This window comes from Zonotrichia albicollis, chromosome 21 (assembly GCF_047830755.1).
Source record: "Zonotrichia albicollis isolate bZonAlb1 chromosome 21, bZonAlb1.hap1, whole genome shotgun sequence".
Classification (NCBI taxonomy): domain Eukaryota; kingdom Metazoa; phylum Chordata; class Aves; order Passeriformes; family Passerellidae; genus Zonotrichia; species Zonotrichia albicollis.
This window is the reverse complement of record NC_133839.1, coordinates 7,234,471-7,257,384: the sequence shown is the minus strand read 5'-3', so window position 1 is coordinate 7,257,384 and position 22,914 is coordinate 7,234,471.

Genomic DNA, 22,914 nt, shown 5'->3' with positions numbered 1-22,914 from the left:
TGGGGCCAGGTCCCTGACCTTGGGCACCCCCAGCGCTGCAGCGCCCAATTCCACGGGGCCGCTGCCTTCCCTGGGCAGGGATGCGATGGCAGACGGGGCTCCCCATGGAGGCAGGGGGAGGTTTTGGCCATGGCAGACGCTGGAGGGGCTGCTGGCGCCTGCGTCCCGGGGGTGCAGGGTGCGGGGGTTCGGGGCGCTCTGTGCAGGCAGCTCCGTGATCAAAGCGCGGCCCGGGGCCGGGGGGAGGCGGGCGGCGAGAGATGAAACGGAGCAAAGTTCCCCGGGTTCGGACGCGGGAGTTGGAAAGGATTCGACGGCAGCTTGGAAAAGGAGGAGAAGAGGGCCGGGAGCAGCAGCGTTCAGCAGAAAGGAATGTCCTGATGGGACGGCAGCCTGAACGCCGGCCAGGAACCCCCCCCCTTCCCAAGGCTGTTTAAAAGCCCCGGACCTCTCCGAGCCCTTTAATTGGCGCTTTAAAAAACTTCCTTGTTCCTTGACGCGGCGAGGTTTGCGTTTCATGCCCAAAATGACTCAATTCCCCCTCTCCCCTCCATGAAAAAAAAAAAAAAAATCTCTTTTGAAACGTTTGCTCGAAGCCAGCTCCATCCCCTCCCCAAAAGCCTCTGTAGCCCCCAGCCCTCACCCCACCAGCCTCTTGTGTGTATTCTTGTTCTCCCCTAATAATCCACATCCCAGCTGCCTCCCTCTGCCTTCGCCCTCCTCCTCCCTGCCTCTCTCGCTCCCTCTTTCTCTCTCCTCCCCCCTTCCTCCCCCTTTCCATAACTCAAAAGCTTGTCAGGCTGGTTCCAGACTGCTGGCGCCAGGCTTCACTCCAGGAAAAAAATAAAGCAAAAGAGAAAGGCATGCAAGGCAAAACAGCCCCGCCACATGAACACACATCAAACCAGCCCTTTATCTCCCCGGAATGCTCTCCCCGCTGCAGAGCTCCCTACCCCGGCCCAACAGCCGCGCTCCCCATCCCCGTAACCCTCCTGCAGCAGCGCCAGGCTGCGAGCGCACACGCCCTGCCAGAGACAGCCAAGGAGCAAATACAAGATCTATTATTTATCAGTCTTATCAATTATTTAGAGCCTCGGTGCAGGGAAGGGGTGGGGAGAGGAAGCCATGGAAGAGGCAGTTCTTACCCTGGTAGTTCAGGTGAGGGGGTTCTGCATGGTCCCACCTCCCCATTGGTGCTGGGATGTCCCCAGGGCCATCCCTGGCATCCCACCCCACTGACATGGGGTGGTTTTTATCTCTGACCCATCCTGCCTTCAGCAGAGCTTGCCCTCACAGCAAGCCCTGATATCCAGCTCCAGGAGCATCCCAGTTCCAGAGCCACTGCTGGAGGGCTGCACTACCCCACAGGCAGAGTGACCACCCAGAGGGTGAGGGTTCACACATGGGGACCTTGGACCTGACTCCTTATCCAAAGCTCCCAAAAATGCAAATTTTAGCACCAATGCACATTTTCTCAGGCACTTCCTACAGCACTCTCCTGGTTTGCCAGTGCATGTCTCCTCTCCTGCAGTCTGGAGGATGCACTGCTCATCACCACTCCCAGACTGCAGAGGTAGCTGGTGCAGGGCTCTGGAGCCTCAAGTCATCCTCACATCCAGCCAACCCTACTGGAGCTGGTTTGGCTCAGGGCAGGAAGAGGAATGTGTCCAGGGCTCTCTTCCTCATGGAGGTCTCAGGTCAGTCTTGACCCCAAAAGGTCACAACCAACATTCCAAACCCCAAACCCATCCCTTGCTGCAGACGGAAAATCCCACCAGTCTACACAGCCCCTATAGCTCTGTTTTCACTCAGATTTTGGAGCAAACTCCAGCCCACCGTCTTCGTGAGGATGTTTGTGAAGGGTCCCAGCCACCAGGCAGGTGACAGGGGTGGCACTGTGCCCATGGGCACGGGTTCATCCATGGGCCACTGCCGGGAGGCAGATGGCTACCGCAGCCTCCCCGCGAGGTAGCCGCCTTCCCGCGGCAGATCGCACCAAAGTAGCTACAGTGGGAACGTGTGATGAGGTGGGTGTGCTAAGAAGATTTTTTTTGGCAGACTTCAGGATGACTTTATTGCTCACAAGTTCTCGAGTCATGGCTGAGTAACACGCTCATCGCATGTCTGAAATGAAAAAAAAAAAAAAAAAACCTTACCCCAGCACAAAATAAATAGCCTGGACAAAGCGCATTTGCCTTGCTGCCCTTCCCTGCTCCAGGGGTTCCAAAGTTCCAAGACTCCCTCATGGGAGCAGCTGCTGTCTGTGAGCCCAATATTTCCCTCTGAGTTTGGGAAAAGAGGCTCCTATGGACACAACCATCAGTCTTGAGAGCTCCTCATCAGGTCCCCCTCCAAGTGATGGGTTGTGTATTCAAGGCAGAGGAGCAGCATCCACTCTGGCAGGATCTCTGTGACATGATTTTAATTTGGGTGGCTGAATTAGCCCAGACTTTTTCATTGGAAGGTGTGACCTCAGCCTGTTTTGGTCTCAAGTGTTTTCTTCTAAAGCCCAACAGTTGTGCTCTGTGTCCCCAAGCCGTGTGAAGGCTCCTGGGTTGGGTGAGGAGAGACCAGAGACCCTCAGGGAGGATAAATTTCTGCAATGCGGATGCTGCTTTGGATGTTCCTGGGTGCCAAGAGGGTGCAGAGAGCTGTGCTGTCTAAGGATAGAAGCATCCCCACCTCCAGTGCCTTCAGCTCTGAGAAACCAGTAGCTACTTTTGAAAAGCAGCCAATGTACTTCCAGCCTGGAAGGAAAACTACTGTCCTCTGCTTCAACCGAGTCAATGGGGGCTGATCAAATTCCTGTGGCAACTCAGTGATCAAAAGGTATCAGATGCCTGCCTAAGCCCACAGGTGCAAAGAAAGTGCTCTCCTCTTCTTGAGGTAGGGAAATTAATGTGAAGAGTGACGAAGTGACTTCCCCAAGGTCACCTGGGAAATGCTGCTGAGGAGCCCAGAACAGAACCCGAATTTCTGCTGTCCATCTCTCAAGTCCTCACATCCACCCTGACCATCCCTGCCAGCCCTCCCACACTCCCACAGACCCCCAAAGCCTTCTGTTCATCCCTCCACTGGAGGGAAAAGAAGGTCAGAAGCATGAACCCCTCCAGATGTTGGCTTTTGGGTGCCCTCCAGCCCCAAAGGAAGAGTTCAACTAGGATGGAAAAATCTTCCCCTTGAGTAAAGAAAGAGTAGGGTTCTGCTTTCTGCCATTTATTATCCCAGTTCTCCCACCCTAAAGACTGAGAACAGATGAGAAGTAGTTGGAAGAAGAGGGAAAAAACAAAATTAATTTCATTCCATTGTAACAGGTTCAAAAGGGATGTTTAAAAAAATTTCTACTATTTTGGAAAAAAAAAATCCAGAAAAAACCAGAACAGTCTTTATAATTGCTGTGCCTCCTCCTGAAAAAGCATATTCTGAGGAGAAAAATGGGGGCTTAGGGAAAGGAGAAATTTCACTGAAGACTGAGGGGGGAAGAGCAGAAGGACAAGAGGAACCCCTCATTTAGAAATGTCACAGTCAGTTTCACGAAGAAGAAGAAGAAAAAAATTCCATTATGTTGAGTATTTTTCACAAAAAAAAAAAAAAAAAAACATACTTTGTGTGTGTTTGTTTTTTAAAGGCTGGGGGTTTTTTCCAGCTAAAAATAAAACTCCACATGTTAAAAAAAAAAAAAAAAAAAAAAAAGGCATCCGACCCTGGACAAACCCGAGAGCGCTGGAAGGGACAGCAGCTACCCTGGGACGGTTTGTGCCGCTTCCCGACAGGCGGTGACACCTCTGACACCTCCGGCTGCCGCTCCGGGAAGGTTGGCAGGACCAGACCGGCCCCGCCGGCCCTGAGCGCACCCAGCGAGCCGGGCGGGTCCGCAGCGAGCCGGGCGGGTCCGCAGCGAGCCGGGGCTGGCGGTCACCGGAGCAGGGCTGTGTCCTGCTGCCAGCTCCTGCACACGGGGATGTGGAGCCCAGGAGCACCCCTGGCTGCCGGTAGCCGTGCTCCGGTGCCAGCTCATCCACATGGGAATGTGGAGCCCAGGAACACCCCTGGCTGCCGGTGGCCGCGCTCCGGCGCCAGCTCATCCACACGGGAATGTGGAGCCCAGGAGCACCCCTGGCTGCCGGTGGCCGCGCTCCGGAGCTGCCCCGATGGGTGCGTTTGAGGCAATTCCCGGTGGATGCTTCCAAGACCCCTGGTGTGCTGGGAGCCAGCCCTGACCCAGCCCATGGCCCCAGCCCATCCTGGGGGAAAGGCGGGAAGGGGACACTGCTGGGGCAGAGCACACGGCTGTCACGGCCGGGCCCAGCTGTATCCTTTTCCCATTTCCCTTCCATGTGTGCGGCCGCGCTCCCCTCCCTGCTGAGGTCAGCTCCGGCTATTCTCTCCTCTGCTTCCCCTGCTCTTGCCATGCACTTCCCGTCTCCCTTTGAAATTTCACCTTCGCTGCGTCATTCCCCTGGGCCGTTTTGGGGCTCGGGTTCACAAGGACGTGCTGCTCCCCGCTGCTGTTACAGAGCCAAGGGGGGGCTGGGCCTTGCTCTTTGGGACCCCTTGTGCTGGGGAGCACACAAAGGAACCCAGCTCGCACAGAGCCGTGTTCAGCTGAACAAGCACGAGCCCAAATGCTGAGCTTGCACCAACAGCCTCGAGCAGCACAAGAGTCAGAAGGGAAAACGCCATGAAAAATAACGAGGAGCTGGGAGGAAACAAAGGCTGGGCAAAACAGGGAGTGTTTCCAGCAGATGGAGATGGCCAAATCCGGCGGTCTGCTAGCTGTGCTCAGCTTAAAGCTGAGCAGGGCCTGGCCCTGACCCAGGACAGGCAGAGGAGCTGTCTCATGTCACAGCCACCCACTGCCCCAGTGCCACCGAATCGAGGGAAGATCGAGGCAGATCTCTCCCGGGCATTACAGATGGGACACCCGAGCACCCACTCAGCCAACACGGGGAGCAGCGTTCTGCCACAGCATGAGAGAAACCTCCAGCATGGTTTGGGAGCGAGCAGCTTCCTCGTGCTCCCACAAAGCCCCAGGGAATTCAATGCCAAAGAGAGAGAGAGAGCAGCTGGGCTCGTCCCCAGGCGGAGCGGCTGCCGCGCTCGCATGCGCCCCATTTTGGCCAACCGTCCTTTCCATGGAGGAGCCACAAATATTGAACAAAAGCTGTCCCTGCCGGCCCCCAGCACTGCCTGCCGCGCTCCCCGCGTGGCACAGGGCCAAACCCCTGAACAAAGGAGGGCTGGGAGCAGAGCACACATTAACTCCGTGCTGGATTTCCCTTGACAGACCCCAGCGAGGAGCATCGCCCACCCCGCCGTGGCACAGCCGTGGCTGGCAGCACTGGCAGCACGTGGCACTCGCCCATCAGGGCAGCTGCACTGACGGGGTCACTCGGAGCTGCCTGCACCCCTGGCATCCCCAGGACACCGCTCCAGCTATTTTCCAGCGACAGCCGACGTCTGCCGGCGACCTCCTGGCCACGGGCTGCAGCCAAGCCGTGTCAGCGAGATGAGACACAGCACAGAGGGGCTGCTCCCTGCAGTTGGAGGGAGGAGGTGGAGAGAATCTCATGACATGAGAGCCTGGAAGAAAGGCCTGACCCCAGGTTATAGATTTTTGCCTCCTTCCATGGCAATCACTGACAAATGCTCACAAGTACATTTCTTTGGAGGAGCACACACTCACTAAGAGAGCTGAGAGAAGGGCTGCACGCCTTCCCCTCTGTGCTCCCCTTCCCTGCTCCTGCCAGACCAGGTCACATCCCACCCCACTTCAGGGATTCTCTGCAGGCAGGGAACACATCCTGCCCTGCAGGTGCTTCCCAGGGAAGAGCAGTGCTGCAGGGCTATGGGTGAAACTGCAAATGCTTTCTTTGCCAAATGGCTTTAAAGCTTCCCCATCCCCTTGGATTGCATCACCTCTATCACTAGAATGTTCCCCAGCTCTCCCCTCTTATGTCCTTTCCGTGCAGGAAGCTCTCATACAGTCATGGATGAGCTCCAAATTATCATAGACAGTGCTGATTACTTGAAGCCTTAATTGGATATCATCCATAAAGGGAAAAACCCTCAGTGCTTTCTCCATTCCTCTCCCAGCTCATGGATGCTCATGGTAGGTTGATGCCTTCAAAGGGTTACACAACCATCTCTAGCTGGGACCTTGGGGGTCCTTCAGGAGAGACAAGGAGTTTGAGAGACAAAATCTGTAGAAGAAAATGTGAACCTGGCAGCCTTGTAACACAAACCATGTCCTGGTTGATTATGATCTCCTGGCCCAGTGCAAGGAGCAGCAAGAAACAGGCTCCATTTTGTGTTTTCAGGCTCAGAAATAGTGTTTGAGTGAGTCACAGGGAGTTTTGGCCCTCTCCTGGAGGCTTCAGATTCATTCACTCTTCCTTTCTTTTGTTATTTTCAATAATCTGAAATATTAGCGAGCTGGGCTGAATCTGCAGCGTTTACTCAGCACCTCCAAAGGACTGAAACACAGCAAAACAGCATGGCAAACCCCAAACATTTAGAGCTCCTGAAGATTTCCAGACACTAGAAAAATCAGAGAAGAGCCTTTAAAATAATGAGATTTGCAAGGGAAAAAAAAAAAAAGAAAGATAGAGGAGAAGAAAAAAGGAAAAGAGAAAGAGGGCCGGTTGCCTTGCTTTTATTTCCCTGTTGGCTTTCAAGCCTGTAGGCCACTCTGACATCACTCTGCTAAGCTCCTCTCTGCAACCATGAGGTAAGAAGCCCTGAAACCAGCACCCCCCTGCCCGTGCTCTGCAATCACACAGCTCCACAAACATGGAGGAAAGAAGGGAACCCTGGCATCCAAGGGAAATCTCAAGAGGTTTGGAAGACCATTGATGGGACCAAGAGGAGCATCAGTGGGCAAGGCAGAGTGAGAGGTGTCCTTGAAAGCCCCTCTGCACCCCCAGGGCGATGGAGAGCTGGGGATGGGATTTGGGGCAGGGCAGGGAACGAGGCCGGCGTGGCCGTGCCGCGTGGCTGGCTCGCTCCTGGCAATAAGGACAGTCCCAGGAAAGGGAAGAGACTTCCAGCACATCTCAGCAATTTCTCTCCACTCCCAAAGGAAGCGTGTTTATTGGAAGCCATTTTCTGCATAAATAGCCCTTTCCTGCTGTTTCCCACAAAGTCAGACTAAAATAATTTCCTAGGCTTGAGGATGCCAGCCCACAGCTTTCTAGATGGATGCACAGAGCTCAACCTTGAGCAAGACACCAAAGACATTCCCAAAATCCTGCCCAGAATCCACAGCAGAGGTTTTACATCCCCTCCCCAGCAGCACTTGCACCAAATTCCAGCTGCACCACCACATCACCCCACTTTCCTTTGGGTGTCTCAAAGCCTCCTGCAACCTCCAGCCCACTCACACTCCACTCACATCCCAGATGGAAGCAAGACCCCAAATCACTGCTCAACACACAAAGAGCAAGGAGCAGCTTGCCCAAATACCCAGGCAGTGTACACTGGGAAATAAACTGGTCTTCAGCCCCTGAGGGACTGGTGTGCAAAGGAAACAGCAGGGATAGAGACAGTCCAGCGTCAAGGCTCTCTCACCCCACATAATTTAGAGCTGATATTTTCACCAGAGCAGGGAGCTGGTGGCTGGAAGAGATTCACACACAGGGGTCCCATGAAGGGCTCATGCAGCAGCACTCTGGGGGCTGTGGGGAGAGCTGAGGTGCTGCAGTGCCCAGGGCAGGGACTGGGATGGGGTCCCCCTCCATCCTCCCTGGTCCTGCAGCACAGGACAGGATCCCACAGACAGCTGCAGGGCTCTGTGCCCGTGCTCCCACTGGCTCTGCCCCCAACCCTCCCTGGCCCCACTGCCCAGGCTGGGTTTGGCTGGGACAGGCTGAGCCAGCCCTGCAGGGCCCCCAGCAAAACACCAAACACCCCTGGGAGATCCTGACCACAGCGATGGAAACCACTGTGAGTGTGGCCCAAGTGTTGCTCTGCTCTGCTCTCCAAGGCCAAGCAGCCCATGGATGCTGCGTGCCAGGCTGCTGCCCTCAAGTTTGGGCAGGGAGGAAAGAAGGGACATTTGGAAAAGGTCTGTCTGAAGCTGCTTGGGGATTGAAAGCAGAGGGACTGGAATTGGGCAGGACACAGTTAACGGCTGGTTCCTCGTGAAGGATCAGGAGGAACTTGGCTTCATATTTCATGTGTGGGATGTTGCAAGAGGACAAGGAGCCCTGAACTCCAGCGGCATGAATTCCCTGGGAGGAACCCACGACGTGCCCCTCTCCACGGCCGTTCCACCGAGGGCAGGACCCTCCCTGCCGGCCAGGGACGGTGCCACCATACCAAGGGACACCGGAGAGACACCAAGGCCGTGCCAACGCCACGGTGGGATCGAGATGCCGGCAAAGAACCGGTGGTTGGGGCTGGCTCTGGAAGGGCCCCACGCGTGGCGTGGAGCGGGGCTCGCAGCTCCGGGCACATACAAAGGCTGGGCTCCCCCAGCCCGGCTGATGCTCGACCTCTCCGTTGTCCTCGCTGCACGCCTGTCCCAGTTCCAGCAGCCGGTTGCTACAGCAACTGAGCTCTGACTAATCATTTGCGCAATGACCTTTTTTCCCCCCAGAGAGAGGGAGGGAGGGAGATGGAGAGGAGGGAGGGAGGGGAGGAGAGGCAAAGCGAGCGGAGGTTAGCAAGAAAAAGCAGCCAGAGAGAATGTGGGGTTTTTTTAGATGATGCAAGATTTTTTTGGGGGGGGAGAATTAGGGGAAGAAGGGCGGCAGGAAGGGGAGAGGAAAGCAGGTGTTGAATGGATCCCGCATTCCCGGCTCTGTGCTTCAGAAAGGGTGGATGGATGGGGGCAAAGTCGGCTGCCAGCGGGCAAAGAACCTCACTGGCATCTCTCCCCTGGGCGCGGGGGTGGGGGGGCTCCAGCCCGGGCTGACATTGCAGCCCTCCTCCTCCTCTTCCTCCTCCTCCTCCTCCTCCTCCTCCCCACCCCACCCCGGCCCTCGCCGCTGCTGAAGGGCCAGAAGTCGAGAATTTGGCTCTGCCTCCCCAGCGAGTGCCTGCAAAGGGCTGGCTGGCCCCGGGTCAGCTGGGATGGAGCACCCCAAGCGCAGAGCCTGGCTGGTGGGTGGTGGCTGGGGAAGCCACACCAGGGCTGAACGGAGCTAAAAACTCCCGTGTCAGCGTTACACCAGCAGGGAACAGGGCTGGACTCTGCTGAGCCAGGAGAACCAGCCAGGGAGGAAACCTGAGCCCAGCTCCAGGGGCTCTGAGGGTGTTACTGGGAGGGCTTCACTCCCACCTCTATTGCCTTGAGCTGAACAAGCCCAGAGTCAGGTCTGGCTCCAGCTCCAAAACACAGTAAATAATGCAAAAGCCTCTTTCTGCAGAGCTCCAAGAAGAACATGTGAGGTCACATCTTCCTGAGCTGGTAGGAGAAAACAGTTTGGAGGCTGTGCATTGTTCCTCACACCAGAGGAGAAGAGAATAGAAGCTGGTGAAACCAAAAAAGCAGTGGCAAGGTCCTCCTCACCAAGGGGTGGATGGTTGTGCCCCAAGTTTTCACAGCAAAAGGATTTGGTCTTTATCCCAATGGGATCAGAAAACACTCACATCTGACTTTGACCAGCTGCAAAGTGCTAAGCCAGAGGAGATGAACAACAGTGACCAAGAGCAGTGTCACAGGAAAATGGGTTGGCAATTGGAAAGAATGGGAAGTTTGAAGAAAAATTAGTTTTGTGGACAGAAATTCCACAACACATCCTGACAAACTGCAGTTCTGTTGTGAGAACTGGAGAAGGAGGACGTGGTATGAATAATGAGCAAACCAAAGAATGAGTTATATCCTGAATGGTGCTGGGAACACACTCTGCACACACAGCTCCTGCTGGCACAGGACAGGGAGCTCTCATTAGGCAAGACAAAATCTCAAAGTGGTTCTATGGTGAGCTTCTACATCTGTACCTTGTAAAGTTGGACCCTTTCCTTAAAGCAGATGAGACAAAATCCTAGCTCCAAACACCTCCAAAATGTCCTGGAGCCAATCCTCCTCTCTCAGCTTATACTTCCCTCTGCCCATCAAAACAATGCAGTGGACAAGACAGACATTCCCAGCCAGTTTGTACACCTAAAAATGTACAGCAAGATTCACAAAATCACCTGTGGCTTAAAGCCAGGTTGTGAGGAACACTCTACACTCAGTGAGCACCCAACATATTTCCCTTAGGAGCATGACTTGGCACCTACAGAAATTCCCACTGTAGTATCTGATCCCAAACTTGGAGAAACCAACAGGAGGGTTGATACTGAGCCCATTGCAGCGCTTGCACAACATGGGGCACTGCAGGCAGCCCAGCTTGGGGCTAAGAAGACCAAAGCCATGTCAAGCTCAGTGTAAAAAATGCTCCTGAATTGCAAGAGATATCAACTCAGGCTTGGCCACGGTCACAGGGCTTGCAGATCCAGCCTGAGCCCACGCCTGCCTCCAATCCCCCTTGTAGGTGAACCTGGGGCTGCACTGAGCCCCAAACAACATGTGTAGAAATAAAACTCCTTTCCACCTCTTTTCAGTTAAATCGCTCTGCAGTTTGCAGAGCTCCACCAAGGACAATTATTTCCAGCATGTGCCGTGCATGAATGCTGTGAGCAAGGCAGAGCTGGAGTTTCATCATAACCCAGCTTTGTGTGCCGAGCAAAGAAGGAGGGAAAAAAATAGAGGGGGGAAAAAAACCAACATCAACAAAAAAGGAACTTGGAACTGGAGGCCCCCCCGGCCTCACCCTGATCCCGAGGAGGCTCCGCTCTGCTCTTGCTCAACCCAGCTCCGAGAATGAGGAAGCGGAGGAGACGGGCGGGGGAGGCGGTCAAGCTTCAGACAAACAGCCCCAGAGCCGGGCAGCCTGGAGAGCTCCGGGAGCGAGGGGGCACTGGAGCCAAGGGCAGGCTGTGCCCCGAGCCCCGTGCCCCTCCAGGCTGTGCCCCGAGCGCTGTGCCCCTCCAGGCTGTGCCCCGAGCCCAGTGCCCCTCCAGGCTGTGCCCAGAGCCCTGTGCCCCTCCAGGCTGTGCCCCGAGCGCTGTGCCCCTCCAGGCTGTGCCCCGAGCCCTGTGCCCCGAGCCCTGTGCCCCTCCAGGCTGTGCCCCGAGCCCTGTGCCCCGAGCCCTGTGCCCCTCCAGGCTGTGCCCCGAGCCCAGTGCCCCTCCAGCTGTGCCCCGAGCCCTGTGCCCCTCCAGGCTGTGCCCCGAGCGCTGTGCCCCTCCAGGCTGTGCCCCGAGCCCAGTGCCCCTCCAGGCTGTGCCCAGAGCCCTGTGCCCCTCCAGGCTGGGGCCGTTGTGCCCTCTCTCCAGGGGATGCTCTGGATTTTTCTGAGCCCAGGTCTAACAGGAGATGTTGTCCAGCACGGAGCTGTGCCAAGCCCTGCTGTGCTGCCAGCCCTGCTCTTGCACACCCCCGGCTGTGGCCGGTGACAGCCGAGCCCCCACTGGCCACACTGCCCTGCCCAGGGGCCTCTGCGTGCCCGGGGATGGCAGAGCCGAGCTGTGCTGTGCCGTGCTGTGCCATGCTGTGCTGTGCCGTGCTGTGCTGGGCCATGCTGTGCTGTGCCATGCTGTGCCATGCTGTGCCATGCTGCACCATGCTGTGCCATGCTGTGCCATGCTGTGCCGTGCTGTGCCGTGCTGTGCTGTGCTGTGCCATGCTGTGCTGTGCCATGCTGTGCCATGCTGTGCTGTGCTGTGCCGTGCTGTGCTGTGCCATGCTGTGCTGTGCTGTGCTGTGCCATGCTGCACCATGCTGTGCTGTGCTGTGCCATGCTGTGCCATGCTGTGCCATGCTGTGCCGTGCTGTGCCGTGCTGTGCCATGCTGTGCCGTGCTGTGCCATGCTGTGCCGTGCTGTGCTGTGCCGTGCTGTGCCATGCTGTGCTGTGCCATGCTGTGCCATGCTGTGCTGTGCTGTGCCGTGCTGTGCTGTGCCATGCTGTGCTGTGCTGTGCTGTGCTGTGCCATGCTGCACCATGCTGTGCTGTGCTGTGCCATGCTGTGCCATGCTGTGCCATGCTGTGCCGTGCTGTGCCATGCTGTGCTGTGCTGTGCCATGCTGTGCCGTGCTGTGCTGTGCCGTGCTGTGCCATGCTGGTCACAGCCAGCTCTCCCCCTGCCCAGCCAGAGGCAGCCCTCAGCCCAGCATTCACCTCCGCCCTCTGCGGTACCAGAACCACAGCACTGCGCTCGCTGCAAACAGGATTCTGCATCAAAAACTAAACCCCAGCCAAGTGTGAGATGTTCCAGACAGCTCCACGTGCCTGGGGCTGGTTCACAACATCCCAGTACCCTGCACCTCACTGCTCCAGGAGCTTAGCTCCCCTCACCCCCTCTGCCAATGGCTGCTCTCACCTGCCCTGTGCTGGTCTCTCCTTCTCCTTGTGCCCAGCTGGAGGGAGCCCAGTGTCTGCACAGCCCCACTGGTGGCAGACCAAAACCCCAGCATGATGTTGTTCTGCTGATCTGCCCTTCTCCCCCAGGAGGCTGGAAAGGAGCTTTTTGATCTCATCCATCTTAGAGCAAAGCACAACATGGCAGAGACACAAAGGGATGTGTCCAAGGCCAAGGAGGACACAGCAACAGGCAGAGGAGTTGGTGGGGTTCACCTGTTTAATTTTTTTTTATGACAAGCAATATTATCTGTACCCCAGAAGTGCTGTGACTGATCAGGATGACCCCACACTTCCAAAATCTCTCTGGGTCCACCAGCAAATGAGAACCAAAACCCCAAGACTCACCACCTCATTTGCCCAGTTTCTGGTTGCCCACAGGGATGGAGCTATTTTGGGGTCGTCACATCCCCCTGAACATGTATTATTCCAGTGTCCACATTCCCAGCATCCTGAGGTGAGGGGAGGCTGTGGCAGGAGGGAAATGAGGTACCTTTCTCAAGGTAAGAAGAGACATTTCTGGGGTTCATGGAACCCATCCCAAAGGAAAGGATTTGTTGTTTCCCGGAACAAATGTCAAATTCTACTGGATCTCAGATGGAACAGCCCTTCAGGAGTGTCAGAGAAGTACCAAAACCAAAAGATGGGCAGACAGAGGAGGGAAGATCCAGCAAACTGGGGAAAATAGGTGTTTTTTCCCTTCCACAAGGCTATTACAAGTTGGGAGCTGGGATGAGGAAATCTTTACCCCCTTCCCAAGCCAGGCAGCACCAGAGCCTGCCAGAGATGCTGTGGGAAGAAGGACAAGGGCCAGGCCCCACACAATAGTGAGTGAAAATTCTGTAAGTTTACTCCAGGTTTCATTAGGTCACCCACCACTGAGTCACCTGTGGGGTCCAGCTGGGAGTGAGCCCCTCAGAGCAGCAGCACTGGGTTTAAATAAATAAATACAATTCTGCTGAAAGGGGAGAAGAAAAAAGAAAACAAGAGGAATAAAGGATGTGCCTCTCCAGCGCCTCCTCCCCTCCCATAAACCTGTGTGCTATGCAAATATATGCAAATGAGACATGGAAGCAGGGATGAAATTGGCTCTCTAAACCAGCGTGGTTTTAGACTGGGGAGTGTTGGAGGCAGCTTCCTGGGAAGTTGAGGCAGAAATAGCTGCACCACGAGAGGGACAAGTAATGATGATGGGAGGGGATGTGTCCCCAAATGCCTTTGGCCATGGGATCAGCTCCCACAGAAAACCAGCAAAATGCAGCACCAAACACCCCCTTCAACAGCTGGGCTGGGGAGGGAAATGAGAACTTGCTTTTCCCCTGTTTGTGATTCCACTCATGATTCCTGGGAAGGGATGGCAAAAGCACTGCAGTGCATGGAAGCCCAAGCAGCTCAGTCCAGACCAGGGGACAGCCATCACAGACAGCCCAGGGTGATGCTCCCCGGGGTGGGCACTTCCTCCAGGGACTGCTTAAGGAGTGACATCTTTCTTACATGAAGAATGGCATCGTACAAATTCCAGCTCGTTTGTTCCAGGCAATTTATCCACCCAAGTATTGCCTTGTTCAGTAACATTTTCTCAAGGGGTTTCTGCAGAGAAGCAGGTAAAATCCAGAAAGTCTGAAGGCTTCGGGGTGTAAACAGCATTTGCCTGAGCAATGCTGCTCACGTTGATAGTCAATGCCTGAGTGTTTTTTTGCTGAGAAACAGGAGGGATTTTTGTGTTAAACATTCTCTGCTTAAGAACAGACCTGGCTGCAGCAGGAGCCCCTTTCCTGCCTCCTGACCCAGCACAGGATTTTTACAGAAATAGCCCAGATGCTCTGAGCTCAATGGAAAGTTTAGGGTGGACTGCCAACCTCCCAGACAGCCCTGGACCACAGCAGCCCTGCTGCAGGGAGCCAGCAATCTCCACCAGCATCACTGGGACATGGCTGAAAAGCTTTCCTGCAACTGCAGGGCTTCCCAAACCCACTCCAGCCATGGAGATGGGGGAAGGACAGGAGAGCTGAGACACCATTATTAGTGCACTATGAGACCAAAGGTGCAACACAAGGGTCTGTTCCATAACTCACAGTGGGTTCTGGAGAAGTAGTGTGCCTGCAAAAGGCACTGGGAAGGATTCAAGGGCTCTCTGCTTTGAGCCCATCCAAGATGACCATCCCCTGCAATTGCCTCTCCAGTGCCTCCACCATCATTTGCAACCACAGCTTCCCCCCAGGAAAGTCACAGCGCTGCATTCAAGACAGCTCCCACAGCCCTGCATCTTAATTTGCTTTTCATTTTGCTTTATCTGTCTCATTAAAGGCAATTCCAGCAACTCCAGCGCCAGGCTCTGGCATGGGGGGCGCTTCTGTTCCCACTGCTGGCTCGAGCACCTGTCAGCAGTGACAGCCCAGGGGTGCCACCCTGTCACTGAGTGGCACTGAGTGTGGAGCAGAGGCACCCTCCATCCCCTCTGCTCTCACTGTGGGGTGTTGAGGGGTGTTCCTGCACCCCCTGACAGATATTATGGCTTCAGCATCACACATTCTCTAGGTGGGGCTCATTACCTGTGTGCCTTGCATCACACACCAGCCACTTATGGACATTGTCCATAAACCTGGTAGCCCTTCCTATGTAGCTTTACTTGACCTGGTTTATGACACAAGGACAAACTTGAGCATCTTTCTTGTTGGTGAGGAAGAGCCTCTCAGCTCTTCCTTGTGTTTTTCTATCCTTCCGTCTGCCCTTTTTACCAGATTTCCCTGAGCTGCCCTGGCACTGGGGCTCCAGGACTGGAGCTGTGGCTGTCAGTGCACACTGTCCCTCCAACCACAAGGTGTTACACAAACCCTCAGAGTACACAAGAGTCCCTGAGGATGGTGTTCTGTGACTCTATCAGAAATACAGCCTTAACCCACCTCCCTGAGGAGACTTTCCATGAAAGCACGATGGGGTGGCAAGTCCTGGAGACACCTGGCAAGGGGAAAAAGCTGCTGCTCACCCACCTCTTCCCAGTCCCTTCCCCAACTCCTGCTTCCATGTAAGGGCTGCACATTTCTCCCCATGCTCACCCTGCAAAACACACTGTGAACCTGAAGAATAAAAAGGTGCAGACTAGCTGGGATTTCAAATTCTGTGATTAAGGATGGAGGCAATTTCTCCCTCCCTGGGCTGATAGAGCAGGCAGCAGATGAAGACAGCTTTTGAGCATGCTGCCAGCAGCTGCGATAGGCGCCTGTGCCGTCACCAGGCACAGAGATTATTCTCTGGATCTCCGGGGCTGTTTATCAGGAACACTCGCTGCTGCAGCCGCTAAACCAGCTTAAATACCAAAATTAAATAATAATTAAAAATAAACCCAAAATCTTTTCTGTAACCTCAGAAAGAGAGGGATTGGGGAAGGGGAAGTAAAAGCCAGGGTCTTGATAAAATAGCCATAGGCATAGGCAAAACAGGCTCTGCAGCTGGCACAGTGGGGATGGCCAACCCTGGCTGGAGGGATAGAGCAGCAAAACTCGCTGTCAGGAGAGCCCAGAACCTGCCTGGAGCAGGCAGCTGCCAGCCTCAGCCAGAGGGCACATCACTGGGAAGCCAGGGTGAAGCTGTCAGTGCCAATGCCAGCACATTTCCCCGGCTCTGCCTTGGCTTTCATGGGATGGGGAGCACACAAGGAGCAGCAGCTTCACACCATGGCCAGGGCAGACAGCTCTGGTACCCAAGGAAGGGTGTGCTCCCTCCCCATGCTCAGCCAGGGAGGGAGTGGCACGTGTCAGGGATAATAAATTGCATGAGAGTCTGGGTCTGGGAACTGCATGGAAAGAAAAGGCATGAGGTCTGATTTCCTTGGGCATTCAGAGCCTTTGAAGATCAGAAAGCAGCTAAGTGCAAGGCAGGCTTTCAAGCTGCCAGTGTGGGTTAGTGGTGGGCCTGGGACTCCCCAGGGAGCAGGAGCTGTAGAATCCCAGCTGCCAGGTCAGATCCTGCCTCCCAGCCACAGGAAGGCAAATGGCAACAGCTCCATTGACACCACAGGAACATTCTCCTCTCCGGCACATGGGTGTGAGCTGGGGAGCACCAAGCTGCTTGCCCAGGGCTGGCTGGGTGCTCACTGGATTTGGATCATCCCAGCACATCCACCTGCTGCAATCCCTTTCCTTGACTCGTGTTTAGACAGCCCACTGTGCTGGGGATGGTCCCATCCCTGGTATCAGAAGATGCCCAGGAGAGCCCTCCAGGGCCAGAGGGGTCCCTACCCCACTTTGGAGACAGAGTTGGATCCTCCAAACCTACCAATCCCTTGGAATTCAGGAAAAGCAGGACCCCTCATGGAATTTCTGGCAGTCAGGGAGTGTCCCAGCCACTTGCATGAAAGGTTAAGACCACTTTCCAATTAGAGAGGCAGGAGCCATCGCAATAAAGCTCTTCTGAGGGGATATTAATCAGGGCATCTTCCTCTTGTGGAAATGCAAATCAGCAGAATGGAAACGGGAGTGATTAGAGCCAGAGAAGAACACAGACACATCGATCCCAGCTCCATGAGCAGCAGGGCACAGGAGAGCTGCCCACATCAGAACTCAGGTGGAGGAAGGGGGGGCCCAGGGGCTCCACCTGGGAATATTCAGCATCAGGGAATATTCAGCATCAGGTTTTCAGGTCACCACTGGTGCCAAGGGCACAGGAATGGCACCAGTCATAATAAACCATCCCCCAGCTGGCTGCAGGGTCCATCCTCACGCACCCACCCAGGAGTGAGGATGGAGTGGGCACTCAGCTGGGGACCTGGCAGGGGAGATGGAGAAGACACCAGCGAGGGCAGCAGCATCAGCTAAAGGATGTAGGAGGGAAAAAGAGGGGATGAAGAGCAAAAGGTGACGCAGAAAGGGGCCAGAGCGTGGGCCAAGGTGGAGGGGGGCACAGAGGAGCCCCCAGCCCCTGGCCAGGGACGCTCTGAGTCCGGAGATGGCTTCGCTCCTCACGGCAGGAGGCATTAGATCCAGCTGAGCTGCTCCAACGCAGCCTGCATGCAAATCAGCTGGACAGGCAGAGAGGAGAAAAACAAGGGGATGAGATAAGAGGATAGAGAGAGAAGCAAGGGGAGGAGGAGGAGGAAAGAGAAAAGGGGAGGAAAGAGAGGAGCAGGTGTGGAGAGAAAGAGAAGCAAAGAGAGGGGAAAGGGAGAAAAGGAGAGGGAGGAGGAGGAGGAGGGGAAGCAGAGAGCAGGAGGAGGGCAGGGGGCTGGGTGGGGGGCTGTTGGTAACTGGTCACACGTTCAGGGACAGCCACAAGCAGGGGAGCACAGGATGAACAGGGTGGAAATGCCACGACATGACCCAGTCTGGGCCAGGGCAGCCCCAGACTTGGGCACCCTTCTCCTGTCCCTTGGCTTCCAAATCCTGCAGCAGGTCTGGGACCCTGCTGGGGTCTGGGAAAAAGCAGCACCACACTGAAATTTTCCAGCCATGAGGGAGGTGCCTACACAAGTGGCCAGGCTGGCATCCTCTAATCCCTCACCGGCAAGCACAATGCCTTCAAATCACCTGTACATTTATGATTGAAGAGCTGGTGGGTATGAATCCACAGGTGACTGCACCTGGGGGATGAAATGACATGGACATGTCACTTCTTTAAGTCAGGAATGTCTTACAAAGCACAGTGAGCGATCCCTGGTAAATAATACCTGGCCCTGCCTCTTTCAGACAGGGAACCCAAAGGATAAATATTATTACAGAACCCTCAGGCTTTGGATCAGCAGCCTCTGAGAAGTTCTCATGCCAGGGCAGGACACAAGGATCCCCTGACATCAACATGCACTAAGCAACCAGAGCTGATGCAAATACCATCTGCTACAATCATGACATCACTTTAATTACACAACGGATGAGGATGTCGCCACATACGGACTCCTGACATCACCAGCAGAGCTGGAAAAAGATCTGGAGCAGGATGATTAAAACCAAACAAAAATTAGTGCAAAGGAGGAAGATCTCAGCCTGGAAAAGCAGCAGCCAGAGAGGCACACTTGTGGCCTCAAGAGGGTGAACCAAGATTGATTGCTTGCTGCGTCTCCCAATAAAAGAATTAGGAGATATCCAATAACATTAAGAGGCAGCAGGTTCAAAAGAAACGAGAGGAGACGGTTCCCTACACGGTGCATGGTTAAGCAGTGAAGTCCTTGCCACAGCTCTCTGGGGATGATTAAAACTTACGTGTTTACAAAAATCAACTAGACAAATTCATGGGAAATCCATTGAGGGGTATTAAAGATGAAATGCCACTTCAGCCTGGGGAGTCCCTGAGCTGCCACGTGCTCAGGGCTGGAGATGCTCAAGAGATTCATAGGTCCTGGTCATTGTGGGGACAGCAGGAGCGGGGACAGCCCTGCACAGCTCCTTACGCTGCAGATGGCAGGTGACATCTCCAAGGCAGCACGCTGATGTCCACAGGCTCTGTGTCACAGTCTGGGTGATGTCCAGGTCCCATCAGCCGGGTGCATTTACAGCCCAGCCTTGGGGATACTGAACAAAGTCCCTAAGAGTGGGACCGCACAGTGCCACTATTGCTGTCACTGGTTTAACACACTTGGAGCCACCCTTAACCTCGCCCAGCCAGCACTGGGCTGCACTCACACCTCTTCACTAAACATAATTTCCCAGGTTCCATCCCCCCGGGAGCCCGGCTGGAGCAGGGACCATCCCTTGAGACCCGGCTGGATTTCAGGGGCCATCCCTTGTGTGCCCGGCTGGATTCAGGGTCCATCCCTCGGGACCCGGCTGGATTCAGGGTCCATCCCTCGGGAGCCGAGCCGCGCACCTCCCTGCGCGCAGCATCCCTTCCCCGCACGCCAAATGCGGGCACGTAGCGATCCCAATTAAACCAAACTGCCTCGCACAGGGGCCTGGCAGCGCTGCATTTATCAGCCTGCCTGGAAGGGGCTTGTGCAAGCTGTCCCCCCGGCTGACGGATTAGACAGCAGACAATTAGGTTTCAGACACACACACACACACACACGCACGCACGCAGGCAAGCAGAGCACACGCAGGCACACAAATCCTTTCTCCCCATCCATCTGCAAGGCCGAGGTGGCCGAGCCCAGCTGCGCTGCCGGCCGGTGCTGCTGGAGCTGCGTGCAGCTGAATAAGAACGAGCCCCCGTGCCTCGGCTTTCAGCGCCCGCTCGCGAAATGAGCGAGAGGTCCCCGAAGAGATGACACAATTGCAATGGAAATTATTAACCCTTGGCGGGGCGGTTTCGCCGCCTCCTCCCCGCTCCTCAGAGCCGCAGCCAGCCCGGCGGCAAACTCCCACTCTGGGTTTAACGGACAAAGCCGGAGCCAGTTGGTGGCCAGCTGACAACGCAGGGGACCAGCAGCCTCCTGCGTTTGTGCTCCGAGGTGAGCTGGGCTTTTCTGGATTATTTCACATGCATCCCTTTGCTGCTGGGAAAATCCCAGCTCCTGGAAGTGGGGATGGTGCCTCAACACGAGCATCACTTCTGCAAACATCCCACCAAAACATCCCCTCTTTACCAGGAACTATGGCAGCTATGTGCAGATTCAAGGTGCAGCACAAGGCAGTGGTGTTCCTCAGATTGTTCTTTCCAAGGGCTACTGAGAGCAATAATTCAATGTTTCAAAATTAATTGAAACGTGAAATGGCTAAGATAGAAATGGAACAAGCCCGGCTGGCTTCTAAAGGCAAAGCCTGCACGTCCTCTCTGGGAGAGGATTTCTGATGGAATCAACAAAACTATGGATAAAGGGAAATCACTAGATATAATTTATTGGGATTGTCCTAAAGCCTTTGAAAAAAATCCCACATGAGACGCTATTAAGGAAACCAAGCATTACTGGGGAAGATGTAAAATATTGCTGGGGAGCAGGAAGCAGTAAAGTGGCACAAAGCAGTGCAGGAGGGGATGCTCATGCCATGCCAGGATGGAGGAAGATGGAGCATGGCCACGCTCTGAGCCCAGCTCCTGCCAGCATCAGGAGCCAACAGCTCCAGGAAAGGAGCACTGTGGATGTTCAAGGGACACCAAAACCCTCACAGCCCACAAAGCCCCTCTCTCCTCACAGTCTGTCCCAGGCTGTTTCTCCTCCTGTGGGGCAGGGGTCTGGGAACATGAGCAGCCTCACCCTCCATTCTTTCCCACACCTGCTTGAGGGACAATAAGTGGAACAGGACACCAAAAAGGACCATGCCAGCCCCTGGCCTCACTCCTCACACTCACAGCCCTTGACCTCCCCAGGTCCTTTTAGGACATCTTTCAACCATCCACGTGGAGAGGAGAGGGTGCCAGGAGAGCAAACCCCCATCCCTGCTAGGAGTGGGATATGCTGGGAGAGAGAGGATCCTCTGGAAACACCACACTCAGCTGTGCAAAGAGCTTTCTAGAAACAGCACTGTATTTCAATTTCTCCTGTAGTTACTTTTTGAAGTAAGGGAGATTGACTGAGGAGAGCCCTTTTTGGTCCTTGGTACCCATCTCACCATGGTAGAGGATGCAGCCATCTCCAAGACAACTGATGCTGAGGTAGAAACATTACAAAGGTAACTCAGCACATCCCTCAAACCAATTCCAGCAATTTTTTAGGCATGTTTTCACAAGATACAGACATAAGCCCTCAGTGTTACAAGATGCATCATCCACTAAAGTTAGGAGAAGCTCTCCAGATGCACTGGGGAATGTCTAGATGTTTGCCAAGGAAGATTGCTGCTCTCCCTGAGCTCTGATTATTATTGGCAGCATAACAGTGGAGACATGAGGATGGACAGAGCATGTCACACAGGAATTCAGGACAGCCTGGAGGCTGCCACATTTGTCACCTGTGAGCAGCTGGGTCACAAAACTGGCTCTGATCCACACATGAGCTGCTCCATCTCCAGACCCAGCAGCTTTTTCACCTGCTCCAGCAGGGCTGGCCCAGAGTCTCATCCCCTCCTTCATCAGAAATCAGTTACTCACTTTCAGCCTTAACTTACTTGTGGGCATTTTCTAGTCATTTGGTCATGAGCCAACAATATCTGTCAGTGAAACAGCTCCTCTCCTGCCCTGGCGCTCCGTGGCCTCTCATCTGCTGGATTTGCAAAGCTGAGTGTGCAGAGTCTCAGGAGATGGGCCATTCACCGCTTCTCCTTGGGGATTTTGCCATCATTTCATGTATCAATCCATAAATCATCCCTCCAGGTTTATCAAGGACCTACATGTTTCCCTCTGCAGCACTAAGAGGGACCTGAGGAGAATTTTCTGACAACTGCACTGCATTTTCCTTTCCTCCATTCATCCCATTACCCATAGTTATATCCCTTAGACCACTCTAAATAATTACTCAGCTGTGTGTTTATGACCTTCAGATATTTGTCCATCTCTGGTTTAAGTGAACTTTTAGTCAAGCTATGCTTAGTATTTAGACTGCACAGAGAAATGCTCATGTTCAAAACATATCCAGGCTGTGGTGGGGAACTCAACAGAAAGAGTTGATGATGCACTATCAATGGCCACAGTTCTGAGGCCATTTCCCAGTTCCTGGCAGCTTTCTGCTTCCTCAGTGTGATGTATTCCCACTAAAAACCCCAACACCTGGAAACCTCTCCATGCATGCTTCCTGCCCCTGTGCTTAGGGAAAAGGGAGTGCAGGGACAGTTTAGAGGGGGTGCTTCACACAGAGATCTCCAGATAAAGCTGCTCACACACCTCCTCTGGGAGGAAGAGCTGGGGTGTCTGCAGAACAGCCCTGGGAATTACAGGGAAGGGAGGAACAAACCTTGCAAGAGGAGCCAGCCTCCAAAATAACAGCTCATGAGGCCAGGAGGATCCAACACTTCCCTCTGTGCCAGGAACATCACTGAGACCAGCAGGAATTCCTGCTTCCCTCTGGCTTCCCAGGGATGAGAGCCTGGGTGAGGTGAGGGTCAGGGCCACAGAGAGGGACAGCAAAACTGGCCCCAGTAATGGAGATTTACTGCTCCAGCCCCATTAGCTGGGCCATCTGCATCCCAAGCACCAGCACAAGTTATTAGAGACCCCAGAGTGATGTGGCACAGGCACAAAAGCAGGGAGAAGTGGGAGAAACTGCAATGGCTTCTTCCTGTGTGGCAGCTCCAGGAAGGTTTCTGCTGGAGCAGAACCAGAGCAAGGGGAGGGAGAAAGGGAAAGACACACTGAGCTCAGGGATGGCAACACAAACACACCATCGGTGCACAGAGTGCATCGGCACTCACAGCTCTGCATGGGGGCTCACACCCAGGCACAGCCCTGCAGCTGCTGCAGGGGCAAGAAAAGAGAGAGGTGGAGGGAGGAGGAGGAAGAAGCAGGATGAGCTCCTCATCTGCAGCACTGCCAGCTTCAGGCATTCATCATTGCCAAGCCCTAAACAAAATTAGGAGGAGGGTCTATAGGAGTTTGTGTCCAAAGAGTGCTCAGCTGGCTGGTTATGGTGTATCTTCTGCTTTTTGATGCTTTATAAGGTCATATTTATCTTTATTGCTTTTTGCTGTGGACCCAGGAGGTGGAAACCTTTA